Genomic DNA, 7,911 nt, shown 5'->3' on the forward strand with positions numbered 1-7,911 from the left:
GAAATGTATCATTACCATATCAGGAAGAAAACAATTACATTAGTTTGTAAGTGAATTGACTGCCTATCCAAGAGAATAAATTGAAAATTGTTAGAATTTAAGTTGCAAAAGGCGGCTAATTCAAGATAAATTATTAATATACCAGCAATAATCATAAGGGGAAAATACAGGAAAATGAACGTTCACAACAGCAATAAAAATTCAAATATCAAGGAATAAACTAAACAGGTAATGCATGTGAAGAAAATGTCAAAACTGTACTTTATCAATCAGCTATTTAGAGCTCTGTGCTATTTAGAGCTTGTGCTATGTTAACGCATCTAAGTTGGAAGGACATTTCCGAGAATCCCCTTCCTTTTATAGTTCTTTGTAGTGCTGGCTACAGGAGACACTGTACATGGGACTTGGAAGGCAGAAGTGAAGCAGCAGCCACATTTTTTAACTCTAAAGGTTGGTGCTGGACGCACCATGGAGCTCGCACGTCTTGCTGCTGATCTGTCAGCTCACCTTGCTGGCATGAGCAAGCAGCTAGGCCTGCAGCTCCTTCAGCCTTCACCGTTATCTTCCTTCAGCTTCTCCAAATCCTGGGCCTGCATGTGCAGCCCCAAGGTCAAGAGTGCCAGCCTCTCCTGCAGGTCACCCACAGCATCAAAACTGGATTTGGTGAGAGGCCAGTGCAGGTTCCATTCTGTTCTTGTTCTCATCCACATCTACCTTCCCCTCCCGACTTGCTGCAGCTTCAGGTTCAAAAACAGACTCAGAGGCAACGGCCTGCAGCGCCTGCCCTCCAAGCCCCACGATTACAGCAGGTCTAAACTTCTTATTCCTTAGCACGCAAAGTAGTTCTGTTCCTTTGATGGAACTTTACTGATACAAGAGCCAGACCATTTTACTGAGGAAGAAGACAACATGGATGGTATTATCCTCCTCAAATTAATCTATAAATTTAATGTAACTCATCAAAATCATAAAAGGGATTTTCTTTTAGCAACTTCACAAAACATTTTCAGATTGGCATTCGAAAGAGTTAATGCCAATAAACTTGCAAAAGCAGAGTAATATGAATACTGAAAGGTAAATGCAAAGTCTGAGACAGGTCAAGTGTGTGTTTGGGGAAGGCGGAAATGTATGTATAATTCCAAATTGGTAAGGAACAATTATTTCACTCAGATCCTGTGTCAGTTAGGGTTCTTAAGTGCACGGAAGAGAAAGGACTCTAAGTAAAAGCAAAAACCATTAAAAGGATATTGGGAAATCACAGACTTGCCAGGTTTCAAGAACCAGGCTTCAAACTGCCTCAAGCACCTCAGTGAAAATGACACCAGACACCTGTGGTGAAGACCTCTCTGCCCCCGAGCCCAGCTTACACTGCCTGACCCATCACCACATATTATCATTGGCATTGCTGCTAGTACTGCCCTATCTGCTGCTGTCATAAAAGATTCTTGGCATATTTGTTTCTTTGCTCTCAAAACTTGGAGTTGGGGGCTCCCCTGGTGGCGCAGTGGTCGAGAGTCCGCCTGCCGATGCAGGGCACACGTGTTCATGCCCCGGTCCGGGAAGATCCCACATGCCGCGGAGCGGCTGGGCCCGTGAACCATGGCTGCTGGGCCTGCGCGTCCGGAGCCTGTGCTCCGCAACGGAAGAGGCCACAACAGTGAGAGGCCTGCATACCGCAAAAAAAAAAAAAAAAATACTGATAGACATAACTATATAAAAATGTAGACTTCTGCATGTCAAAATTAAAGACTAATAAATGGAGGAAATTTTGAACATTTATGATGGAGAAAGATTAGAAGCCCTACTTTACTAAGGGCTTTTAAAACTAACAAGAAGAAAAAATACGTATCCCAGTAATAACATGGCAATGTCTATGAAAAGGCAATTTGGAAAAGGAATAAATACAAACGGTCAAAGAAAACTATTAAAAGATTTCAACTTTATTGGTAATCAATTGAATTTAAAACAATGAGATTTCAACATAAGATCGACGAAAGATTGCTAATGATTTGTTTGTGGTGGGGAAACGATCACTCAGTATTAGCAGTTGTATAAATTGGTATAACTCTTTTAGCAGACAATTTGACAATATGTATCAAAAATGATTAATAAATGAGCAAACACTTGACTCAGGATTTCCAATTCTAGGAAATTATCCTAAGAAACGAATTAGATAAATACAAAGAGTTACACATGGATGTTCAGCACAGCATTGCTTATAATAAGGAAAAATTAGAAACTGTGTGTCCAAAATACAGGGCTAGTGAAATAAATTCCATACAATTATGCAGTCATTAAAAAAATACTTATTCCCATATTTGTTGACATAGGAAATGCTCAATAAATACTAAAATTTAAAAGGTAGCCTAAAAATAATATGTAAAATATTACATTTTTGTTAAAAATATGTACATATGCATAAAAAATCTGGAAGGCTGTTCAATTGGCTTATCTCTCACTAGTGGGCTTACATGTGATCATTACTTTTCCCTTTTCTTTGATTTCATAAAAATTTTTAATGTTATTACTATCATGAAAACAAAACCAATAAAGCTCCTTTGAAAAGTTAGAAGTAATTAATAACTCAGACCATGATGCTAAGCTCAGTTTCTTAAAGTATAATTTTTTAAAATGTAGAAACATATTTATAACATTATAAATATTAATAAAAGATTAGAATATTAAACATTAATAAAATTGTATGCAAATCTCACGTCAAATTTATAGTATAATATAAAAATAATGTATTTACATTTATGTATTAGTTGGTACATGAAAAGCCTGTATGAAAGATTTCTGTATCTCCAGATGAAATAAACTTATGCAGGTTCCTTTAAGTTTTTTTATTAGTGTGAAGAATACTTGCTTTGCAGAGAACAACTATTTTGTTAATGACAATGGAATCTAAAACCATCCTCAAATTCTTAGTCATTTGGAAAAATGAAAATTGTTCTCTAAAGCACTAAGATTGAGTTATAGTCTACAGATTCTTCCAGGATTAGGAAATAATGATTTCAAGATACTTTCAACCAAGAGATATGACCAAAATGCAAAAGAAACCTCCAAGGTCATGAATCCTTTCCATATACCTTAGGATTTATAGTTCCACACATCATGAATCAGGTCTCTGCTTTGCAAAGTAAACATCTGACACCTGAATGGATAAAGAAGTCAATGTGTTTAAAGGCTCAGTGCATATAATTTTAAAGTTTATAAAATATTCCTTTGAACCAAAGATAATATCATTATCCCCTTAGCTGGATGGGAACTGGGACACAGAAAGCTTGAATTAATGACCAAGCCAGAGAGGTACAGCCGCAGAGCAATATCCCCCTCCTTCGGTAAGCCGTGGCCTGTAAATTAGCCCTAAGAAGAAAGAAGGCCAGTCAGATGGATGAGTTGTGAGGAGAACGTATGCTGGGCACAGTATACACAGAGGCCTAACAGAAAAGCTCTTCTGCCGCTCAAACTATGCTTCTGTGTGCATTTAATTGCAAATTTATTGTCAAGTCTCATCCTAGAAAGCAGACAAAAGGTCATTATACACCTAATTGCAAATTGCATGATGTCTCTATAAAGCCATTTCATTACATCCATCTTCTTTTACTCACTAAACAATTTTTGTCATCACTAAATATATTTAAATGTACTCACCTAATGTTTTACTCGATGAGTTCAGATACAAAAAAGGATCGAGTAGCTAATTAAGTGTCATGAGCAAAGTGAAACATGAAAAGATCACTTAAAGTATTTAAATGATGATCCAAATTTAAATCGACGTGAAAAAGAAAAACTTACTGTTTTCCAAATGTCTATATACTGTAGTAGTTTATGAATAGGAACAGATACACATAATGGGGCAGCACAAAATGCATTTTAAATGGAAAGTTTAAACAGCTTGCTTGATGAGAGAGGAACAAAAAGCTCACCTGGGCGAACTCAGAAGCAGATCCTTTCAGCCCTAATCAAGCCTACAGATGCCTGCAGCACTGCCAACATCTGGACTACAACTTCATGAGACCCTGAGCAGAACTATCCAGCTGAGCCTCTTCCAAAAGTTCTGGCCCAAACGTACAGTGAGATAATAACTGTTTACTGTTTTAAGCCTCTAAGTTTTGGGGTACAGTAATTTGTTATGCAGCATGGATAGCTAAAACAGTAGTTTCTCTTTTCAAGAAAGGTGTAATTATGGTCCCAGAAACACAGTTCCGACATCTATTCCACTCCAACTACTGGTGCAGATATTTAGAGTAGATTCTGAGTATGAGAAAGTAATTTAATAGTTGTACTTCCTCTTATTTATTGTCTCTGACTAGAACACCTAAGTGTCCCATTTTTCTTCTCTCTGCTTCCTTTTTCCACTTCCTGCTCCTCCCGCATAAATAGAATGGACTCCAGAACCTCTTAAACTGTAAAATACCTTTATTTTACATATTCACTTTTGTTGGGTAAGTTCATTAAGAGCAGTAATTATAATTTTCTTAAACTTGTCATGCATGAAGTTAATGTGCTCAAGGTGTTTAATATTTCATTATACTAATACAGGGGGTAAGCAGGTTAGCAATCCTCAGCCTGTGAACTGAAGATATTATTTGGAATGATTTCTGCCATAACAGCCAGTTACCCAGATCATAAATGTCTCTCTATGACTTGCGGGAGCCATTTTCGGCAATGGCCAAACTCTGCCACGCACCATTCCTATAAGAGTACTATGCCATCAACTATGGGGTCTTCAAAGTATACCTAGCAGTAATCCTCCCCCTTTCCTTAACTCTACAAACACATACTTAGCCGGTTACTTTACACACTGTTGTGCATGGTTTGTTAATAATCTCTGACGTTATTCCTACCAAAAAAATAAGAGGTAGCAAATTCCCAACAGAAATGTCCTTTTCTGCTTCACCCCTTCTCCCCCACCCCAAACCCCATCACAAATATTTACAAAAACCTGAGGAAAAAGCACCGTCTAGAATCCGAAAACTGCCTTTATTATGCTTTACAAATAAGTCCTCTTCAATGAACTGTAGTTGCTGTGAAACTTTATATTTACTTTCTTTAATGCTGTAGTACTCAAAGCAGATGCCAAGTCTAATTCAGCTAATTTGCAAAGAAAGGAAACACAAATCTTGCTCACTTTCACGGATACTCTTCGTAACCTGCATGTAAAATGTTTCTTTCCTATGACCATTACAAATACATACGATTCTGAATTTCAACAAGTCTTAGCAAATTCCCAAAGTCATTCTTTCCTAAGGTTGGCATGATTCAATAATTTTTAAAATGTCAATTAAGAAAATAGGTGGAAAGCCCTGGCGTCTGCAGGGAAGGGAACAAGTTACAATCTCCACAATCACCCCTCCCGGTAGCCTGGGCGCCTTAAGGGCCCTCGTGGCTGGAAAGGTGGCAATGGGCAACTCTGGCAAGATCGCCGGCAACCCGCCCAGAGCCAGGGAAACGCCAGGGGCGCGAAGCCTAGGCGAGGGCTTGACGCCCATGGGATCTATAAGGCGCGACGAAGCAGGAGGGCCGTGCAGGGATCGCGCAGATCCCGGAGACACCGGCCAGTGTCTGTCGAGCACACCCCGCCTGCTCTCGGGTCCCACGCGACTGCCGCCCCTCCACGCCTTCCCATCGGGAACCTGGATCTTCTAGACTTCAGGTTCAGGTGGTCCCCGCCTCCGGCCTGCCACCTCAGGACGCAGTTTCGCGGCGTCCATACAGTCAGTCACCCCCCCCCCCGCCCGGTCCCTTGCTGAGGATCAGCCGCACCCACCGTCTGCTCCCCCAGCTGAAACAAGCCAGCCGCGCGAACGGCGGCTCCGCCCCTCTACACCCGCTTCCGTCGGTACCATAGACACGCCGGCCGCGGGCCTGAGCGACTCTAGCCCGCGACGCAGGCCGAGAGGACGCCGGGATACTGGTTCCACTCTAAGCGGCCAGGAACGCGGCTTGAGGGCTCTTAAGACGAGGGGTTGGGTACCTCGAGTTCCCCTACCGTCGTGCTCCCCAAAAGGACACATTTGGGACGACGGGTGGGAAGTGAAAAGTGCCTTGTTGGTTCCCCTCTCTCGACCCTGAGGATTCATTCTCGGCTTAGCCGGCGCCGTCCACAGCGCGCCCACGCGGCGGCGGGAAGCCGGGGACGCGAATTAACCTCACCGAATATGGGACGCGCGGGCTTCTGCCCAGAGGTGCCGCCGGCTGTCCCGGAGATGTAGAGATGTTTCCGACCTCCTGCATGGGATCCTTTAGGGTGGGCGTAGGAGAGAGTTTTTCACTCCGCAAGACCGGGCGACTTTGCGGACCTTACGGTCCTCTGTGGCGCTCCACCGCCCCCTTGGGGAGCTCTTGATAATTACTCTTTGGCGCTGTGCGGTATACGTTGGGGGCAGCTTTTTCTTGTGGACAGCAGTGAGAAGGCTAGAACGCTTAATCATGACTACTGAATGCCCAAGAGTCGGAAAAAGAGACAACATAAAGGGTGGCTTGACTCTGATTAACTGAACGGACAAGGTGCAGCTTGTTTAATGGGTCTGTGGCCAGTTCCCATCCCGACTCCCTGCCTCGGAGTGGTGGCTGCTCTGTGAGCACCAAGGAGACATCGAGCTTGACATGTGGCTCTAGTAAGCACTGGGCGAAAAGCGGGGGCTCAAAGAGGAAAATTTCTTTCTCCTTCCTACCTGGTTTCTCAAAACAAGTGTTGGATGTAATGCAGGGGCGGCAATGGGATTATATTAAGTACATAGCTGAAGGAGACCATAGAGAATCCGAATCTTCTATCTCGAGCAAACTTCTAGGTCTTTCACGGAACCTTAAAGTGTGGCTGAGTTTCTGTTACAGAACTTTTCATTGCTTGTCACACTCTTGGTTCTTAGCCAACGGGAAAGACTCAACTGAGGGAGGAAATTATACATATTTTACCTGCACAGCTTAAAAGCTTATTAAAAATATTACTGAACACATTAACCACAATATTGGGTGCTTCTAGTCATGTTAAGAACAAATATTTTCTGTCTGAATGCAGTAACAGTTTGGCATTACCCTTATGGCAGCACGGGTGCATTTCTTATAGTCTAGGCTTTCTAGAGTTATTTAGGGACAACATAGGTGGTTTCCTGCAACCAAAACAGAACTTAGTTATTTTCTCTGTGGGCAGTCTGCTGCCCAAAGGGACTGTTCATTACACAATACATACTGAGCGCTCTCAATATGCCAGGCACTATGCTTGGTAATAAGACTATAAAATAACTTTATGGAGCTCAAGTTCTAGTGGAGGATACAGACCACAAAGAAGTAAGTTGAATGACTGAAATATGTGTTCTAAAGGAAGTAAACATGGTGATGTAATAGTAACTGGGGGAGGCCCCTCTGAGGCAGGGATATTTGTGCTGAGACCTGAAGGTGGCAGGGAGCCCACTGTGAGCTAAAGAGAGCATTGTGCCCATTCAAATTGCTTACATTACCTCTCCTAACCTACTACACTCTGCTTGCTTTGCTCTCTATTTTTCTCGTTGTTTCCTCTGTTGCTTCTTCTCTTTTATGTGAAGAGACTGGTCTTTTCAAGAAATCATAAGTTAATTTGAACATTTCTGATTATGTCTGGTATAATCTTGAAGTCTTTCTAGATGTATGGTTTTGTTCTTTCCCAAGAGACAGGTGTAATACATAGCACTTTTGGTGAGCTCATTCCTCTTTTGGTTTCATACACTTTGTAGCATAAATCTTTGGAGATGTTCAAAACAAATGAAAATATCTGGTACATGAGATAGTCCAGATAAAATTTAGTCTTAGCTAAAGTGCTCGATTCTTAGCTTGAAGCAATATTGCCCACATTAAGGTTTTTCGTTTTGTTTTTTTAAGATCTAATTCTCTTTTCATGGTTCTACTGAAAAATACTTGGAGTAGAGAGAC

This window comes from Grampus griseus (genome assembly GCF_964374135.1).
Source record: "Grampus griseus genome assembly, chromosome: 3".
Taxonomy (NCBI): domain Eukaryota; kingdom Metazoa; phylum Chordata; class Mammalia; order Artiodactyla; family Delphinidae; genus Grampus; species Grampus griseus.